The sequence below is a fragment of the Contarinia nasturtii genome, unplaced genomic scaffold, assembly GCF_009176525.2.
Source record: "Contarinia nasturtii isolate CC-2019 unplaced genomic scaffold, AAFC_CNas_1.1 Cnas_scaffold_533, whole genome shotgun sequence".
Classification (NCBI taxonomy): domain Eukaryota; kingdom Metazoa; phylum Arthropoda; class Insecta; order Diptera; family Cecidomyiidae; genus Contarinia; species Contarinia nasturtii.
In genome coordinates this window covers 3,650,451-3,672,720 of record NW_022197885.1, presented here as the reverse complement: position 1 = coordinate 3,672,720, position 22,270 = coordinate 3,650,451, and the positions used below count along the sequence as shown (strand labels likewise).

Genomic DNA, 22,270 nt, shown 5'->3' with positions numbered 1-22,270 from the left:
CAACCAGATTGTGATTCGATTAGACGAATACAAGAAACCAGTAATTATAAATTAATTATAATCCATGGCAAATCATACTTAAATGTTACATTGTGTGAATAAATATAATGTAACTTGCGCCCCTGAATGAAAAAAAAAATTCTTTTGAATTGTTGACGGTGTTAGTGGTATTGGTTCATCATAAGCATAAAATATGTTGTGGTTTTAAGTTTCATTTGCATGGTTTTTATTTTATGCGCGATCGATCTACATTGAACAGTCAAATGCTATTGTTTGGTGTGCTGTTTTGGTAATTTTGAAATATATTTTCAAAAGTCAAATGAAAATTGGTTCAATACCTTCAGTATTATTATCGGTGAAAAGTAATGATTGTGCCATTGTTTCAATGTGAATATAACATTGGAACGCGGTCTGATTGTTTTTTTTTCCCGCGCAACTCTCTTTGAACGAATGAGGACAAATAATTCATGAAAGAAGGAAATTTATGAAAATAATTATAATTAAATCGAGACGCCCAAACGACATTCCGAACAATTTGTGCACTCAATAAAGTCTAATGAATTTTATCGGTTGCCTGAAACTTCCGTCTCTTTCGGCGAATAGGAAGAGAAACACATTAATTTTTTTTTTTCAATTAAAACAAGGACAATAAATCCTGCAATTGTGAACATAAACCAAATCCAAATGACTACGACAAGAATATTTAATTTGAACGAGAGAAAAAATAAATAAATGTGCAATACCTCTCGAGAGAGCAAAAGCGATTCGAAGAGTAGCTAGCGACTACGGTCGGGTATAAAACAAGTTCTGAATCGTTAAGTGTTGTATGTGCTTTGCACGGGTAATGCATGCGTTACTTCAATCGTTTTAGTTGTAAGATGTGAATTTCGCTTCACAAATCAAATTCAACACATGACGATAATGCATGCGAAATGGTGTAAAACAGAGAAAGAAAAAGTGGTAAAAAGCAATGTTGAACACATTGGTCGAGTAAAAGACAAACTGAGCACTGACGCTCCGCTGTATTTAAAGGCATTGCGTTCGTTTCTGAAGACTTGGCATGTCAGCATAGGTGCACGCGTTTGTACACCGACAACAAACGGATCACTATAAAAACATACAAGAATCGATCGAGCGCACACGGCAGGCATGTGTATGTCATAAACACCATATGCGGCGTACGGTTCGTTCGATCGTACGCTGTTGTTTGGATGAATGTTGTTGATGATGATGAAAATGCGATTTTATTCGGTCACTCAGTCTAGAGGTACACGCTAACAGTAACGTTAGTGTTTTTTGTTTGTTTGGTGGCATAATTCACGCGCGATCCATACCTCAAGCAACACAAATTTTTGTTCTGTTTTCATTTCGTTGAAGTTTTTATTTTTATTTTTCTTCGCATTTTATATTTGTTCGTTTGTTCTAAACATTCCATTTTTTTAAAATATTTTATTGGAAATTTTATCGTGAAGAATTTTTTTTTTTGTTATTGAAATCTTAAATAATTCAACGGAAAAAATACGCCGGACCATTGAAATTGAACCTGAAAATTAACTTGAATTTGAACAAAAAAAAAGACACGCTGAAACAAGTAATATATAAAAACAGTGTGCCTGAAAGGTGTACGTCTATGGAATAAATAGCACGAATTAAAAGCAAAAAAAAACATTTTTTTGTGGAAAGAACAAGTTGGTAAATTCAATTGAATACCAACGTGATTGTACACAAGCAACAAATTCAACAGCATTACATGGCACAGTAGTCCATCATAGACGCGATCACAAAAGCGCGGAAAACGTGTATTGAAAACTTGATCTATCTGAAGAGTTGAACGAGTCGTTCCGATATAGGTCATCGCTGTGCTAACCCATTTTCATCGTCGCACTGCCTATTCTGTAACGTTGTAACGTGGTGTGTTTATGCGCGCGCTCTCGAGTTTAGTAAATCCATTCTAGCTTCGTTGGTTTTTTTTTTCATTGGACACATCAGCTGCGTTCTTTTTCTAGTTGCGACCCAAAGAAATCTTCTCAACGATTTTGACCACGACGGCATTGTATAAAGCAAACAACATATTTTCATCTTAAATTGCAATCGATTTATCTGTTGGTTGTTCGGAGCTTTTTTTTTCCATCGTTGCATGTAATTGAAGAATTGCCGACGCCTTGCGAATAAACAGCGAATATATATATTTTTAAAAAGGTTTATGATTATATTTTATTGTGTGCGTGTATATTGTGCAAAACAACAGCAACAACAAAATTGAACATTAAATATATGCAATTCAATGTGAAAATAAATAGTGATTTTCGCAGAAATTGATAATAAACCATAAACAGAAATTGCAATTTCATTGTTATGCTCAGATGGTGCAAGTTCATCGTCAGCTAACTGTGTTTGTGTCTGTGCATGTGTCTAAGCGAAAAAAAAGGTAAACGCCGACCATTAAATGAACGAAAGAAAGAAGAGAAAAAAAAACTTTAATTGAATAAATGCGAATTTCGATGGTGTGACTCTTAAGCACGCATAAAAATCGATGACAAATTACAGCGGTGACTTTTTTTCTACACATGTTGAAAACAAGCTGCGCAAAGAAGAATTGCTGACCTTTTCAGTAATAAAAGCCACCAACATAAACCCACATACTGTAAAAGATCAACATCCACTTGAGATTACCGCCGTCTTAATGATCATCATTATTATTGATAATAAAGAGACATTTTGAGAATTTTTTTTTTCTCTTCACATTTTCGTCTGCATAGTGAGTCACTATTTTTAAACCAGTGTCATTTGGGTGATTATTTCTGATAAACAAAAAAAAGACAAAGTCATAAAATCCGCAAGGAAATTATCAGCGCCGCCACCATCGTTGCTACTATATGTGCGTTATTTTTTTTGTTGACCAATTTCCAATTTGCACTTGAGCATAATCACACGAAATTACACTTCGACCGTTGTGAAGAAAAACACTGAATAACTGTGTGCAGTGTGTTTCATTAGACATTTTATTTAATTAAAATTGAGCGAGAAAAAAAAAAGAAACAATAACTGAAAGTGACAGAGAAAATATCGGTGGAAGAAGAAAAAAGAGACACTTATGTTTACTTGTGAATTGTGAGTCCGCCCATGCACCTAGCGTAGAAAAAAAAATTCGCGACTTTTTTGCCAATTTGAACAAATGACGTCAAGCGACAAAAAAGCAAGTAATTCAATCTAGTAGTGAGAGCGACCGAAAAGTAGTAAAAACAGAGAGACAGTATAATTTTGTTTTGTGACTGTGTGGTATTGATTGAAGTCGAGAAATTTTTTTTTATCCACCATTTTTCGAGTAGGACGAGTAATTAGGATTTTTTTTTAAATACTCCAAAATGTGTAAGAGACAAATTTAGAAATCGTCAATTGAATTTCTACATGTAAAAATCAAAGCAGTGTAACAATTAGTGTGCAAATTCGTTTTCTGTTTGTTTCAAGAAATTTTGCAATCAATAAACAAAAATTGTCGTCATCACAACCGGATGCACAGCACAACCAAGTGAATTTTAAGTTTTGTCGTTTCTTTTCTGCATTATTATCATCGTCGACGGTAAATAAAAATCAACGCTTATCACAAATTGACGAATGGAAAATCAGCCCTCAACAGACAATAGCAACTGCAAAACATTCACAAATAATTTAACAACGCGTTCCAATCTGTGCATATAATCACCATTTGCTGCAGAGCAATAAAACTACAAAAATTATCGGATTTTCTGTTTCAGTTGCGAATAAAACAGAAAAAAAGCAGCGGTTTTTTGGTTGGTGTGCACACACTTGATAAAAAAACGGAATTAAGCTAAGTGTTTTGGTGCTCTACACGCCTCCGAACCCATATCGACGAATGCGCAGAACAGAAAAAGCAAAGGCAAATTAATTTTTTTCCGCACATTAAAATCGTATGCACAAACACTTTTGCTCACATGCACATCGCGCCGAAACGGTACTCAGTTTGACTAAACGAATTTGTTTGGAAAATTAACGCCGAAAAAGAAGAATAAGCCAGACAAAAAAAAACCGAATTTTTGAACAGCCAACAAAGTAATGCAGTCTCATTCATTCAACAAACTCGTACAAAAATCCAATTCTGTATCTTAATTAATTATGTGAAAGCGTTACAAAGAGAAAGACAGAGAAAGATAGAAAAACCTTAAAAAAAAACTACAATACAATAAAATAAAGAAGAAGGAGAAGCAACAACGAAACTCACGCTCAAGAATATCGCTGCATATAATTATCATTATAATAATCAAGCGAGTGTGAATTATAGCATTGAAAAACGCAAGCGCGCCCCAGCTAGGTGAAAAAGAAACAAGAATTTCTACTGACTGCCTGAATAGATTTGACTTGTTGCGAGCAACAAACGTCCAATTTTCGCTATAATTTCACTAAAAATACGAAGTAAAATTGATTAGCATATCTTCGCCGAACACTGTGAAGTAATCAACAAAGTGAAAAAAAGACAACGCAGAGAGAAAAAAGAGATGAAATCAGCACCGTTTTGATTTTATTATGCATGCGCATTGAGAAAATCAACCGCATCGTAACCAAGTCGCCATAAAATCACCAACACACAAAAACTCCTTGCGATCACAAAAAAGAGGCAAACGCATATACTACCGAAAAAAAACCCGAATTTATTTTTATACTGCATTCAAATCACTCAGGCCTTAGCAACTCGTGTACACATCGTTTATAAAATATTATCACGAGAAATCATTTTCATAGACAATACAAACATTTTTTTTGCATATACATTGGATCGAACGAAATCGAAAAGCAAACGACGAACAAAAGAAAATACACCGAGCTCAATAAAGAGATAGACAGTGAAATAGAAAAAAAGTCCAAGTTCAAAGTGTAGTTTATCTGATATGATCAATACGTTGCACACGTTCATTTGAAATGACATTTAACCATTGAACGTACGCCCATAAATGACAATGACAATTTGCCGATTCAGCACAACCAATTTCATTCATTGGTAAGTCACCGGATTTTTCGGTCAATTTTTCATTCTCTTGTCTTTCTCTTGAAAATACACACTTATATTGTTTAATTCCAATATTTTATTATCTGTTTTCGTTGAACTCTATTACCATAAGATAAAAGATCATAAATTGATGACGATTTTACATTATTTTGATGAAAATAAAAATTCAAAAGAAACCAAAAAATTCCATCGTCATGAATAAAACATGCTTTCAAGCGATGCATTCCATGTCCATTTCGGTTTTTTTTTATCGAAGAGATTAATTTGATTAACGGTAGATTTTAGTTACGTTCTTGTATCGTTCGTCGACGACGTTGCAGATCTCATCATTTGATTAATCGTTTGCCATTAGATCTAATTTAATGGAGGGCAGCTCCCATTTATTTCACTAATTTTTTTTAAATGCCAATTCTCTTATCTGAAGACTTGAGCGTTTGTATGGTTGACCGAAATGATTTGAAAAAGAAGAAGAAGAAAAAAGACAACAGACCTCCTTTGATTCAACACAAATTAGATGCACAAAACTAGAAATGAAACCGTTAAATTCCAAAACATTTGTCACTTCAAAGCATGCGTACAAGTGAATTTCGAAAAAACACCAAACGAAGTTCTATCGAGGAAAAAAAATAAATAAATAATTTATAATAATTTCCGAACGAATAAAACGAAATCAAATAAAAAGAACTCGAAAAAAAGCCACACAAAAATACTTACAACTTTTTTCTTCGTTCAGTTCTTCTATCAATCAACTTGGCTGTATTATTAAACAATTATATTTGCTGGTATGTTGCAATCGGCTTGCACACTTGAGCATAATTTTTTCTCTCCGTCTCTCTCTGACTGCATGGTTTCATTTTTTGTTCTTCGGATCGGTTGGCCGATGCAAAACAAATGCGTTTTTTCTTTCATTATTATTATATTTGTACAGCGAATGAAAAAAAAACAAAACCATTTGGCTTATGCGCTTCGCCGCCACTCATTACTGTTATTATATATTTTCGCATGAAGAGTTCGCTGCATGTAAGTGTGTGTGTGTGTGTTATCGGTTTCGATGCCGTACACCGAAACCAAACCAACATACATTGCAATACAAAAACATAAGCAAACACATACATGTCTACATAAAACTAATTACGAATAATTGTAATTATCTATTGCGAATCGATTGCGGGGCCAGCTGTTTGGAGACTTTGACTTGATCGTTGTTGGTTTTTGTGTGCGTGTAAATGTGTTTTTCGTTTTCATGGTGTGTTTATGGTCAGTTTGAACCCGGTTCGGTTGAATGCAATAACGAAATAAAACTCCACACAAAAAATGCATCAATTTATTGTTGTTATATCGTAATTGGCATTGTTATTTGGCATGTGTGGCAAATTCCGAAATTATTTTCAGTTTTCTTAATGGATTTTCGTTTTTTATTTTATTTTATCGAATTCTGTGTTCATTTTCGACGCCAAATTAGCTCTCGTCCGCAATCCATTGAGAATAATTTATTGTTTTCTATATTGGTGTATAAAAACAAGGTGTTCAAGTTGCCAAAAAAAGTTAATAATTTGATGTGGTGTTAGAATGCAAGTGTAGCCGATTTTCGCACCATACCAAATTCAGTCAATTCTATGCTCTCTTCTATAACATTGATGAGATTGCAATAATCAAGCCATCAATCATCGTGAGTCATTTACATTGGAATTCATCTTAGGTCAGTGTGCAACCACATGTAAGACGATGACGACAAGGTAAAATAAAAACAAGAAATGTCTGAATATACTCCGCGAGCAATATGTTTCCTTTTTTTTCGCTGTGCATAAACGGTGGAAAAATTGGTGGTGAATTGGATTTTAAGCAGTAAATAAAACTAAACGATAATTGTGAATTGACTGTCTTTGGAGTGTAACGTAACTTCCATTTAATCATAATTTATTTATAATGACTTTTATGACAATATCGACAAACCGTCATTTTCCCGGTGCAACAGCAACGACAACAAATCATCGACCACAAGATTCAACGACTTTAACATCAATGAATTGAATGGTATGCATCGTTTTTTTATATTTTACGTTCATTGTACTCGGAATCCATGCTCCCCAACATGTACATATATATTCATCGCAATCTTTTGCCATGTACTTTATTAGTTTGCTTGCTTATTGTATTGTTGTTCCGTCTTCGTTGTTCATGCGAACGCTCAGGTAATGTTTCGATTTCATTGTTGATTGCATTTTGTGTCGTGCTTTTTTTTCGGTTTAATCGATTATAAATGACGATTGCGTATTCGCGTCACTCCTCTTGCATAAAAAAAAACATCATTATTCTAACTTAACACTGAGCAGTTTTGTCGTTTGACTGCAGCTTAAGTGTTTTAAGAGCATCACAGACTTTGAATTAGCGACGACATTTTGCGCCAATAGAGAGACAGACACAAAGAGATGATGATGAAGATGATGAAAAAAAAACACATGTTTTTGTGGTTTTAAGTGCACTGGCATTTCAATAATAGCCTAGTGTATGCTCGTTGATATTCTTTTCTCGTTTGCTGTGACGAGAGAGCAAAACATTAAGCAACGCTGAAAAATGCTATGCGCTGCACTAATTGACAGTTCGTCGTTTATTATGAACGATTGAAATCTTTTGTACAATCCGTCGGCAATGTGCAGCTAATCGATTCGTTTACGGCAAATTCATTCGAGTACATATTTTAAACGAAAAACAAAATCAATCAGTGTAACACCAAGACTCTTCACAATGTTACCCTCGATTAGATCGATTTTTGAGCGAGAAAAAAATAACATTAATTTTCTGTGAAAAATTTAATCGCACTTTTTCAATTGGATCACGATCCGATGATGACAAAATACGTGTCGCATGCTTCTTAACATTTTATAGCCGCACACTGCAATTGCACAACGTACATCATTAATCGTGTTTTTTTTCTGGCGTTGTGCTGTGCTAGAAAGAAAGAAAAAAGACACACCATACATAGCATTGATTGACATCACACGAAAGAGCAAAAATGGATCAAACAGCCAGTCAAGATTTGAATTGAACAACAACGAGAGAGAGAGAGAGAGCGCTAGAGAAGAGTGAAACAAAAAACAAAACCAGAACTTAGAAAATGTGAAAAGAAAAAGTGAATTTTATCACAGCAAATTAAGTTATCATTCATTGCAATATTCAGCTGTAATTCTGGCATCTGACAAACAACACGGCTAATATATTTTCTATGTTTATAGCCGTGGCTTTCGCAGCACAGCAATTTCTTTATCATTATTCTTCTCCATTGAAATTGCCACAGCTGTGTAGTTGTATCGATGTGCGAATTGAAGAAAAGAAGCAAACGCAATAATAAAAAAAACAAACAAACAAATTCAGCACATTGCGCGCAAATTTTTGTGAAAAATAAGTTATTAAAGTGTAAGCATAATTTCTTTTTTTTTCGTTGTTGCTAATAGCAACTTGCTATTGTTGTTTTCTCCACTTAACTCTTTTCACGTTTTTGTTTTGTTTTTATGATTGCGCGCGCATATGTAACGTTTGTTATTTCTTTAGAAAATTTTTATTTCATTTTCAGTTGCATCAAAAACCGCGCAAAGACACAAATAACATCGACACACATACTCGATTCGGGGCGGTGAATGAGAGAGAAAGAGACGACGCAAAAAAAACGAAGAATAATTTTTAATTTTATTGTTGTTAGTTTGACGTTAATGAATTACTTAAAAAAAATTGCATGAATAGTTAAATGAGTTGATTTTTGTTTTGTTCGGTTCGTTTGGGATTTCGCGTTATTATGTCTCTATCTATCTGGATGGTGGTGTATTATTGCTGTGTTCACTCTTCAAATGGAATCGTGCAGCTCGGTGTTCATTGCTTTACTGCTCATATGCTTTGCGCTAATGGATTTTATGATCGCGCGAGAAAAGAAAAATTATGCTCTTTGCATGAGCATACGAATGGTATCTGGTTGTCGTTGTCGTGTCTTATTTCGCTGCAAATTCTATTTCTCGTTGTCTTTTTTCTCCACACAAATTTGTTTGCGACCATGCATGTGTGTGTGATCGCGCTCAAGCTCATTCGCGCTCGTTTGTCGTTACTTGCATTTATATGTGCAAATTAATCGTGTACACTTAAAATGAATAATCACCTGAAAATTAAAGTAATGAACGGAGGGTTTTTTTTCATTCCTTTCTTCTCTTTGTTGTAATTATTATTTGTGTGCATTAGATTTTGTGCTGAGGAGTAAATGTCTCTTAATAATTTTTTTTGTTGTTTCTGTGATTTTCGTTGTTTTACTCAATGCAAAGCACGCTGTTGGCATTCGATTGAGAGTCTTTTGTTTGCAAAGCAATAATGAATCGAATGGAGAACATCGAGTTATGCCGTATGGAATAGTATGGTAAACAAAAGGAATCCAGCAAAAGAATTGACAATAAATGAGGTGCGGTGGCGGGCATGCCGAAACAACAAAAATTCGCCTTAAATTTATTCCGCACATTGGACGGCACATTGACATTTTCGTGGCGAAAAAAATCACACGGTCAAAAATTGCGCTATGGTTTTGTTCAACGTATTTTGTTTCATTCGATTTGATTTTCATCCGTTTCGCAAAGAAAATAAAATAAAAAAAAAACTAACTTACAACAAAACGGCACACAGATATACCTCCTAATAGATCATAAATCAAATGACACAAAAACTAATTCAGTGTGTCGGTATTTCGCGTTTTGGATGCTGATTTGCACACACGCGAAGAGTAAAAATAACGACACATTTTATAAGAGATCGCATTTGCTTAGAAAATGCCATATCGTTACCACTGTCAATAGCGTTTAAAAAAATTGAAGAAAAAAAACACTTTCGAAGCAATCTGAACTGAAATTGAGTACGGTACAAAATTGAATACGAAGCCATTAGCGAGTTTCGACACACTCACAAATTGGATTTTTTTTCCTCTCTTCTATTTCGTGTGCAACAGTGTTGTAGTTGTTGTTGTTTTTTTATTCGAGTGTATGTGTGCTTTGTTCATTAGATCGATTGAGACCCGGGTAATATTTCATTATGTGCCTTGTGTTTCCATCCCAAATGCTTTGGCTTAATTGGAAAAAAAATCCAGCATTAAACACATGTCAATTGGAAATTCAGAATTATTTTTAATGCAGCACCAGAATCATTTTCAAATATATGCACAAATGGAATTGGAATTGGAGTGTACATTTTGCCCACGTAATGTTGTAATGAAATTAGGATTTGGCGTCATGAACTATATCTTTTTTTTTCGCGAATGACGTTAGAACAATAATAATCCAATTGATTTTTCTATTTTTGCTGAAAACGATAAAATCGCACTTTTTTTATTTCTGCAATTCCTTGGAATCGGAATTTTATTTTGCGCAACAAAATTTTGAACCCAAAAAAGCAAACATATAAATGGACACACTGAGAATGAATACATAAAATTGAGGAAAGAAAGAAAAACATTCATGGACACTGCAATAAATTACGTGCCGCGCGAATGAGATTCGATTTGTGATCATTTTTCAATGGAATGTAATCATTCAGTGCCGCATTTTATCTTCGGTGGAGACAAAAAATAATGTTCAATGTAATGAATTATTTTGTTATCGGTGGCGATATCGAAGCCGATTTCAAACACAAAACGCGACCACTTCTATTACACGTAACGACCGAAGACTAAAATGAAAAAAAAGCGCAAAAAAACAATAACTATCAACAAAGAGATTTGTTACAGCATATTCAATTAATAAATTTCAGCAGGGAGACCAAGTGAAAAAAAATCACCATGCTGCACTCCATATTTGCAAGATGCAGAACGCGTTGAAATTCTTGGCTTGAGTACATGCACATAGATTGGTGTGTTGAAGAAAAAAATGTAACAGCGTTGCACCAAAATCCGCATTCGATATCGTGCATAGGTGCTCACGTACGATTGGCAACGGCATTGCGGCAGCGATAGAAAAAGACATTAAATTTAATTTATACACTGTACACGAAATTAAGTCGAACAAGAGAAAAAAAAATATGTTTTATATATAAATCGCGTTCAATTTTTTTTTTCGTCATTCGTTCGTTTTGTTCACTTCGAACTTGTTTTAATGCACTGCATGTTTAACGTGCATGAGGCATGTTAAGAGCTGCTACGATTAATAAATGGTACAGTTTTAGAATAGATAGGTGTGCCCCGTGTCTCTTTCTTATTTTTATTTTGCCGTTGAAAATTGCTCGATTCATTTCCATTTTTTGCTGTATATTTCACTGAACGTTCCTTGTCTTCGCTCCCATTTTCGCAAGTTTGCCGGAGAAGAAGAAAAAAACTCGAAGATCTCAAATACTCCACTGTATTCAAATACGAACCACAATGGCGAAGAGAAGAAAAAAACACGAATTCAATAAAGGAACACACAAAAAGCGCTTTTGCTAATAATATAATTACACATTTCGATGCATTGCATACTCATTACAAGTAACACATATTTTAACCATTTTTTTTTATTCTTTGTAAATTAATCGACGAAACAACAGTATTGCGGGGAAAAAACGGCAAGTTGTTGTGCACAACTAAGTTCCGTAAAAAAATTTATCGCACCACACAGCGCCACTGATTATCAATCGATTCAATGTGTTTGTGGATAAATTAAAATTAATTTGTATGCGATTCGGGGCATATCAAACCAAAATGCAGGAAATGCATTATAATTGAAAAGATATTTCTAATTGGACTTCTTGGCCGATACCTAATGGAATCCCTCACACCCAATCGAGCAGCTTGTGCACAACAATGCAAAAATTATATGCAATACGTTTTCAATATGCATTCAATCGGGGCTTTTAGTTTATTATTATGGCTTTAATCTCTTCGATTCGTATGCCATTTCAAATCATTCATGTTGCTTGTTGTTTTTTTTTTCGCTGGCCTAACGATCATTGTTGTTTCTGGGTTGGTGAAACGGTATTCAAGGACACGAACATGAGCGCACGCGCACACCTATGGAGAGAGAGAAAAAACATCAGCAACGGTGATTTCGCTGTGAAAATGGAATCCGTTGTACGATTCGAAAATATTTCAAGAAACCCGGCCCAAAGAGTTACAAGACAAAGCTAATGGTAAAATTGAGTCAACGATGATGACAATTATGTGAAAGAGAGAAAACACGAAATTCAGCCAATCTAAAGAAGAAACAAGTAATCAATTCCCATGTCACGCATGCATCCATCGACGAATTAAACAAAAATAACATGAGACGTAGTCTATTTGACACGACGATGTTCCATCGATGGAAAAATGCCGAATGATGGCACAAAATAGTCACGACATTCCATTCGGTGTGTAGTTTTTGAAAATGGATTTTTGTGCGTCGCTGCCGTCGTCTTCGATGGCGTTGTTGTTGAAGATGTTCGCATGTGCACAAACAAGCACACACATATCTCATTTCCAATGATGTCTAATTATTATTATTGGAACTAAATGAACCGTTATTTATGTGCGATTGGATGAAAGAAATCGTTCGCATGCCATAGACAATTCACGTTTTTTAGTTGCCTGTCTCGTTGTCTCCATGTACGCTATTAATAATAATTATCAAATTATGCGAGATGATGTGCTAGAAAATTGTATCTTACCAACTCTTCTGTATATTGCGTTTTGTTGTCATTACGTACGGGATCGATCAATATGAATTCCTATTTCATGTCTACATATTCGGCACGTCATTCAGGCTTTTGACATACTCTCAACAATATCGATGAGCCATGTACTGTTTTTTTTTACAAAAAAAAAACCCTCATTAAAATTGTTATTCGTGACAAAAATTATGTTGGGAACCAACAGAAACATAACACGATTCGTAAACCTGCACCAAATCGAATAGGAAACGCAAAGAATAATATTGTAGATAAATAAAGTGGTCTTAAGTAAGCTACACGAAAATCAAATATTAATTTTTTAAGCAACTATTTTAAAAGCGTTACTGAGACACTCGCACTCACTTGTGGATGCTTGAAATGGTTACGAATTGCATTTGGATTGAGTTACGTTTGATGTTCGTAGATACCCGGCCTGATAGAAAAACGTAACTCAATGACAATTAAGAAAAGCCTACCGAAACACAAGCACACACACACACGACAACCGAACTAATGAGTTTGTAAGATGCTTGTTTACATGAAGAATTGTTGAATGAATGTGTGAAAGTAAATATTGAATTTATGAAATTCGTTTATGCGTTCGGACTGTTCGCATTGAATGCGATCTAAAGCTTCGTTTTTTGCATTGCACATTGATACAAACAACTACTGGTTACGATTTCAACAATAAAAGCAAATACGTAACGAACTGTAGCTAAACTGTTCGAAAGAGAAACGCGCAAATCGACAAGAGAAATAATAAATTTTATGAGCAATAAACTCATCGTATAACTGTGTATCGGTTTTTTTTCATTTGTGGTATTTCTTCTCTTCAAATCTCATTTTCTCACTCTCTGATTCACGAAATCAAAGCGAAGACGACAACACGAAATAGCATCCACGGATTTTCTAATGATAACAAATGTGTCTTTACGCAAATGTAGCTAAATCGCTAATAAAATAAATCGGGTTTAAGAACCGTACCGAGAGTGTTGAGTTTTAGACACTTTTCATTTGCTCATACATATGCTCGGTATAAACGGTACGAAGGTGTCTCACATCTTTTCATTTTGAAAAGCTCATCGCATCGTATGCAAATCAAATGCGGAAACAATTTGCTTATGCATTTCAAATGACTTGCATATAATAAGTATTTAGGATATTTTTCATTTTGTTGTCGAAAGAAAGGTTCAAACTGAAAACTTTATTTATTTTCCTTGGTTGGTTCGGAGGTGGTTTTTCAATTATCGCTATTGCTTTAGTCGTGCTCCCATAACCATATTTTGCCAAATGTATGCAAATATTTGTCGATTTTCAATTAACACAAATTTCACGATCTAAATCTCAATTGTCAACCGTATAATCGATGATTTACCAGCGATATCAACTTAAAATGTTTTTCTTCTTTGAAATTCACAAGTCGAATTGCAAACGAGTTCTTTTCATGTGATGCACAGGTGAAAACTACATTTCGCTCATTTGTTGCAACCACGAAAAAAAAAGTTGCACAAGACGATTTCTTTTTAATTAAATTTATGGAATGCTAAATTAACAGCCTTCGCTTTTTATCATTGGTCCGAAGAAGGAAAAAAATGGTCGCTTGAAAAATCACATATTGCACATAAATGCAGCGAAAGAAAAAACCAACATGATTTTTATCAAAGCATTGAATTTGTTTGGTTTCCAGTGTGCTTCTTACTTTTCCCTCAACAAGTCAAAACATTCAACAACAAACCATTTTTACGTCTTTAAATCCACTAGCAAATCTACTGGATCCGCAATTTGTTTGCATCTTTATCGCTTAGCATTCATAAAGAAGACAAGTGGCAACAACAACAACAAAAAAAAAATCCACAGCGCACATATAAAAAGGCACAAAACATTATCTGCAATCTGTGAACACCAAAGAAGACGATTCAATAAATTTAACCATTTAAGTGGTATCTGTCATCTGTGAGCACAACGAATGGACTTTCATAAATAATAATCATATTTTTTGTGTGTTTGTTTCTGGTTCGTTTGCCCATTCCACTGCACAGTTGAGCCTTTGGTTCGAAAATGCGCGGAATTTTTTTTTCGTTGCTTCCTTTTAGTTTTGGTTCATCTCAATCTCTTGTCGCGGCAGCTATTTGTTTTCAATATTTACCTTTAACGCCTCGTTTTTACCTGTTAATTTTTCTCTCGCGATGGCCTTTTACATCTTTTCCCAGACCGACGTTCTTTGCTTCCTTACAAGCTTTGCTGTTCAGCCAATCGATGCACCACTATTTATTCATCATCATAATTATTAATTTTTTTTTATTTGTTTATTGTTGCTGTTGCATGCATTGTTGTTCGTTCACAAATATTTGTCTTCTTGTCATGTTTTTTTTTTCTCTCTTTTATTTATTCATTTGTCGGTAATTGCGTGAAAATCAACACATCAACACCAATGAGGTGTAAATAAACAATGACAACGGCCGATGAAAAATTGCTTGGTCAATATTTATATTTTAATCAGAGAGTTTGAATAGGCTGGCTTGTGAATTGTTTGCGCTCACACCAGATGTTATTAATTTTTTGCCATTTCAACAGGTAATTTATTGAATCGAATGAGCTACCATCGATCGCAAAAGTGACCACAAGGAATATTGCCAATTTGCATGCGATCATTGTGTTTGATTTTTCAGTAGTTTCACATAATCAAGAAGCCAACTTAAAAACAACACAAATCATCAACAATTGATAACCATCTAGCAAAAATGTATAGAATTGGCATTGGCACGGACGAGAAATAGTTGATTTTGATTGTGTAGCTTCAGGTGAACAAAAAAAATGTATATCTAAAATCGGTGTACAAGTTTAAAAACCAACAAAATAGACATGTGGCTGACATGCAGTCGTGCCGGTCGTTTGACGTAGTTCCGAAAGCGTTTGTCCGAATGTCATGTGCTGTGTCCACATTTTTAGGCGATTTACAAGCATATGTTGCGGGCGTTTGGGCATGCAATTAATAAAATACAAAGCAGAAAATTTCTTAATTGCCGATTTTGCCGGTGGCGAAATTCGGCCAACTGCTGTTACATTGATGGCGATGTCTTGTCTAATGTGCATTAATGTTATATTTGGATCAAAAAAAAAAAATTGTTTGTATGCCCCCCCAAAAAGTTGCGCGCTCTGGATTTATATTTTTGTAAATGTGTAATAAATTTCAAAATATGTTCTTAAACGCAATTGAAATGAACACGTACTGAGAGGGAGAGAATGAAAGAGAGATAGACAGTAATCTAATACAACAAGAAATGTCGTAATTATTTTATAACCCCAAGGCGCCACAGCTCAGTGAATTCATTTAATGTGTGTATAAATATAACTATATCTATAAGTTTTTGTTTCACTTTTTTTCTCTCTTCGGACATGCATGGCAAAGAAAACAGAAAAAAAACTAAAAACTGACCCAAACAAAAGTAAAACGTGAACCACTATGCAATGGAAAAATTTCGATTCAGATGTAGCAGAGTAGCGAAATAGACGAAATCAGAGCTTGAACACATACACTCATTTTTTGAAAGAAAAAAAAAATTCGAAATCGCTAATTATTTCTTTTTTTTTTTCGCTCTCTTCTTATTTCATTTCTTTCGTGGGTTTTATGTATATTGCCAGAGCAATAGAGCATTACTATCGCACAATGACCAAATCGCCGTCTATTGTGAATGACAGTGATGTTAAAGAAGAAAAATACCATAAGAACTAACAATATAAAATGGTTAAACTGGAATTCCGTGGTTCGCAGATGAAACGAAAATAATCGAAAGAGAAAATGAGGGAGAGAGAGAGAGAGAGAAATGGATGGTGAGAATGAAAGAGAAAAACCACCGAAACCAAATGAAATTGTGCTCTACTTTTCGCTATACTAACTCTTTTCGATGGGCTCGGTGTGCAAAATTACAATGGATGCGATGAAATAGACTCATAAAATGAAGAAGAAAACGACGAAAAAAATACCTAATTCGTCGAACGATATACAAACGCAAACGGAGAAAGACGCAAATCGAACACACAAATTACAATCAGAAAGAAGCAAAATAAGAAAGAAGAAATTAAGAAAATAACCAAAATAAAAGAAAAAGAACTTAAATGAGAAAAAAAAATATTCCACAAAAGTCAAGTCAACGAGAGATACATATCTCTAAAACACAAGACGAGCTGAGAATAAAAAGATGCGCAGCAGCAGCAATGAATTCCACATTGGAGCGCACATCAACAATGGAAATAGTTTGACTACGAAATGTGTTAAAACACACTTCAGTCTACGCAATGCATACACACAACCATCTTTCTTCGTCGCACAAGAGATCATCACGATGCATAGATTTCACAGGTATCAAGCAGCGGGTACCGTTTGAAATTTTGAAGTCGTGTTACTCATTTGGCTCACGCTCTTTCTCTATCTCATTCCTTCATACTTCGTCTCTCTCCGTACCTATCGTGTACTTTTGATTCCATTGTTGGTATAGTCTTCAGTTTCAGAAAACGGCATGCCATTCGCATCCATGCCGCCGACCCAATATACCGACCCAGCATTGTATCGATTTTTTTCTCTTGGATGGTAAAAGACACAATATCGAATATCTTTGAAAACAGCACATAAGTTTTCATCGGTCGCTTGATGCGCGTGAACCATTCAACATTGATATTTGAATCGAAACCATAGAAAAATCGATGCAGCCACACTGTGCCATAACCGTGCACGCATTCCACATACGGCTTTGCGAGAGAAAAAAAAAACCCGACTTACATGGCTTTAGTTTATAAGGAAAAAAAATAAGCGCATATTTTTATTTCGTTTATTCGTAGATCACATTACAATTGTTTGCAAAGTTTAGTCACTTTTTGTGCATCCATTTATAGTATATAATTTTTTATCTCTTATTCATTCATTTCTATCGCGCTCCGATCTATAATAAACAAACACATCTTTTCTCGATAAGCATAAATTAATAAGTTGTCATTTTGCATGGGATTCTCGCTAGATCATCATCATCTACTTCTTCTTCTTCTTCTTCATCATCATCATCGTCGTTGATCTCTTTGGTATTTTACTCGATGTGGCATGCGGCATGCCATACAAATGAGAAAACGACCATCTTTCAATTGAGTAGGTGTAATTATTATTTGTAACAGTTCAACCTTTGCATTGTTTTCCACATTTATTTTGCACAAAAGACTGCGAAAACAACAACAACGAAAAAAACGAGCAAATAATTACTTTTTGTTTATTTTCTTCGGCATCGACCCATAGCACGGCTTCAATGGAATGTGAACAATCGCATCTGCTGAATAGCATACACACAATCCGCTTTCAATTATTATTTTGCAATAGATGAAAATTATCCACCATAGCGAATTGGCCTTTGTTTCATTTCTTCGATCTAATCCATTTCGCTGGCCGAGCCACATTCTGCCAAAGCGCAAGACGATTTCTCATTCGCGTGCCTTGCGCCACACACAGAAATAGAACAACAACAAAAAAAAAACGCGAACGAACAAACAAACAAACCAGAAAAAAATTGGCAAAAATATTCATTTGCATGCCAGTTATAATGCGCATTTTACAAACTTTGCATTTATACAGAATCACACACACATATTTTTTGCACGTAAAACGGTTCACGCTCGCGTGGCTCTCTCGAAGAACACTCGCAGCGCATCACACCGAGCATAAAACCGTTCTGACAACTGACCTTTAAAATATTTAAATCAGTGAGCGTCCTCTTCTTCTTCTTCGTCGACTACTTTTTCGCATTTGTTCTTTTGTATATTATTTTTTTCGGTTCGTCTTCATTTCTGATTCATTTTGTTATTGTTGTTGTTGTTGTTCTGTTTTATTATCGGCAGTTCTAAATCTGATCGTGTGCCCTTATACCAATAACATTTTAAATCATCTTCAGAATCATGTGAACCAAAATGCAAAAGGTCTTTGCGATCACATTTTGGCGTGTATTCAATACGATGATATGAAAAATATACATCGGCTTTTTCAATGCCACAGTTCCAATTTCGACGCCAATAAACAGAAATAAATATGGTGAATATCAATAAAAAACTAAACGAAATAAATCAAATTAATTCGAAAAAGAAAGAATATTTTCGGTAGTAAGGTAAAATTTTCGATTAAAAATCTTAAGCAATGGTCACCACGAGCGTGCGGACGAAGGTCTGAGTGTACTTGAGCAAATCAAATAAAATCGGAATAAAAGAATGCATGCAAATGTTTCTTCAGCAAAAATCAAAAATCATTGACAAATGTGCACGTGTTTTGTAATTATATTGTAATAAAATCTTTAATGTATTCGATGAGCAGAGAATTTCCCGTCAATTTGGAATTAGCCCAAGCGAAAAATAAACGGGAACAAAGAATAAACTACGATAAAAGCCTCAAACTATAAAATGTGGTATGCTCTTCAAAATTGAATGCATCAAATTGTAACACGCGTCTCGAATTGGAAAACATCAATGCAAAAACCAAAGAAGAAGAAGAAAAAGAAACTGGCTGAACGAGTTATAGTTTTGCTTTGGTATTAGATAATAACATTTACGAATTCTAATAAAGTTGGTTGTATTTCGTTAAGCGCACAAGTACTTCTTCTTATTATTCATGGTTGCGGTGTTCCGATTGGGAAAAAAAAGTGTGGATCGATACAATGCGAAGAGCTTCAGAATCATAATAGGTGAAACGAAAATACCAATTTAGTTGAGTGTTATTAACATGCGTCGTTTGCATGGATATCGCGTTTCCAACGAGTTCCAAGAGCTTCAAGAGCTGCCAAACACAACCGAAGAAAAATAAAATCATGTGGTCTCGGCAATTTTCTTGGGCACAGCCAAATCGTTACCAAACACAACATACAATCAGCAATCAAATTCTTTTCATTAGACTCGAACAAAGGCAAATCAAAACGAAGCATAAAACGTGCTCGCGCAAATACTCTGGTCTGTATGAGCGCACGCGCACAAGTACAAGTGCTTTGTATTCACACTCCATCGCAGCACAGCGCTGGTTTACAGTTCGGTCGGAATATGTATGCATGTGAGTCAATGCAAAATTATCCACGTTTTCATTAGACACCGAAATTGTTTGGTTTCTTTGTCATCTTACTCTATAATATATCGATAATTGTTGTGGTTGGCTCTATTTTCGGGTTGCTTTTCATCATATATTTCAACACGTATGCTTTTCAATGTGTGTAATTTTTCTTTCCATCAAATGGATATTAAAAAGAAATACGGCTTTATAAGCAATTATGAGGTTTACTGAAATGAAAATAAAAATTCTTCACATTTAGAAATTTATGAAATTCATCGCAGAAATTGTCTACTCAATCAATGGAATTCGATTGAAAAATGTGTATATATAGGCATTTTGACTTCAACACAATCTTACCGCATTCATTGAATGGAAACCCTTGTTCTTCATGAGCGTGCGCGCGCTCACCATTGTTAATTAATGATCATTTCATACATATTGCGCTGCCGCTCTTTTATTCACATTTTCCACTTGAAAACGAGTCAAAATGAAAAAGAGCATTCGGATAGAGCGGGAAAAAATACGGCAGAAAATATTTTTAATATAATTTTTTTTGCACGCGTTCAAGTGTACCCACCGAGCATATTTTAGATATTATTATATCTAGACATGTTACGAGTTCGCGTATTTGTTAGAATATAAAAGATTATGATTATCATTACTTGGCTTTATTTGCGCAAAATATCAAGAAAATATACCGTTACCAATTGATTCGGGCGCTCTTTTTTTTCTCTCTATCATTCTTCTCTCGGTGCGCATTGAGCACGGATTAGCAAAAAAAGAGCTGAAATACACAAAACGTGTACAGCTAGTGTTTTCCAAAGTCTTACCCAAACAAATATTGTGTTTACAATGTAAATTTTTCGATTTGGAATCATGAGTGCAATGCAAACATCAATTTTGATTCGATTTTGCGATCGGTTGCTCAATATCTCGATTTCAAGATCTGTTAAAGTAGTATACATTTTGTGTGTTGGGCTGATGGCTGCCGCAAAAAGGATTATAACAAGCATAAATTGAATTTTTACTGTAATGATCATTCATTATTATTTGATTCGCGATTTGAAGTCTAGATCATGCACGATATTGAGAAGAAACACAAAATACTGACTAGTTAATTCAGATGCAAGAGAAGGTCGACAATCATTTCAAGAGATCATCAACCACAAAAAAAAATTGGAATTCAATTTGGGCCGAATTTTTTGTCTATTTATTTCGGCACTTCAAATGGCATATTCATCGCGATGTTGAGAGATCTGACACGATTCCAGTGAATTCACAAACATACAGTTATAGATTTCGCGAAATCGATTCGTTTAATTTAAATGGTTTTTGGTGTTGTTGCTGCTTCCTTCTTTGCCGACGATTTTATGCAATCCAATCACCATGCGCGCGCCTATAATGTCTGCGAACTACCTGACGGCAATGAGAAAATTGAATTTTCAAATGAACCACAATTTACGAACGCCGTCCCATAAAATCCAATTAGAAATCATCGTGTAATAAATCGATGAAGTATATATGATGATCAACCATCACCCGATACAATATTGGCAATGGGAATAATGCATATTTCGTGCATTCAATATTAATGTCGCTTGAAGATTTTGTCTATTGAACAAACATGCGCGCGCGCGCTCTGCACGGTGTACAATGGATAAAGTTCCATTGATGCAAAAACAATTATTATGAGCAAAAGCGACAACAGATATGAGAATAACAAACAAAAAACCAAACCTAAACGATGATCAAACACACACAAATCCATTGACTATATCGTTTTTGTTCGATGATAATTCGTGATTATCGCAATACCCCGGTTTCAATAATGTAGGCAACATCTACATGTTTCCTCTCTTTTTTCTTCTTCTTCTTCGTCTTTTTTTTAGTGGATTCGCTCGAAATGTTTAACTCGTTCGTTTCCTTTTCGTTTCAAGTCAAATCTGTGGTACTTATGTGCATAGTTATATTCACAAAAACGTTGAATTTAAATGATAATTATGCACTTGGATGGAAAAACAAATCGTGTACGTCATATTTGTTACACATGAAATGAGCGATAGAAAGAAAAATGGCCTGCAAACAAAAAACCAAACCATGCAATAACAACAATAACAACAAAAAGACAAGAAGAATCAACTCGTTCGATTCAATGCGAGTTTTGTGTGCGACGATTTATATGTTCGTGGAATTTATTTTGCGGGGCGCAACAAAGAAAGATGGCATTAAATAAAGGAAATAATACCAATGAGCGGAAGGGATAGAGAGAGAGAAAAAAAAGAAACAGAAAGCCACCTCACCAAACCCAAGCGAAAGACTCAGATCACTTTGGCTACATTAACAATGTTATAAATTATAAACCGTTTTACTCTTTTATATGTATTTTTTTCTATTTCTCCGTTTAAATCGATGAAACATAAATAAAAAGCATGATTGAAGTGCAAAAATAAAGAATTGAAAATAAGAGAGAGAGAAAAGAGAAATAAAATCGCGGGGTTTGAATGAGCCTCGATCAGATCCTCGTTACAACACGTTCCATC

The 22,270-nt window shown here is 34.8% G+C and overlaps 1 protein-coding gene across 2 annotated transcripts in view; it reads left to right on the top strand.

The window, feature by feature from the left end:
* Positions 1-1,301: 1,301 nt before the first annotated feature.
* Positions 1,302-22,270, top strand: part of LOC116339811 (protein kinase 4) — a 41,130-nt gene continuing 20,161 nt past the window's right edge. The window contains exon 1 of one of the 2 annotated variants that reach the window (XM_031765867.1): positions 1,302-5,014. The gene's annotated coding sequence lies outside the window, so the exon portion shown is untranslated. Of the gene's footprint in view, positions 5,015-7,038; positions 7,058-22,270 lie in introns of those variants that run through there. The other variant, XM_031765868.1, reaches the window with a different exon arrangement.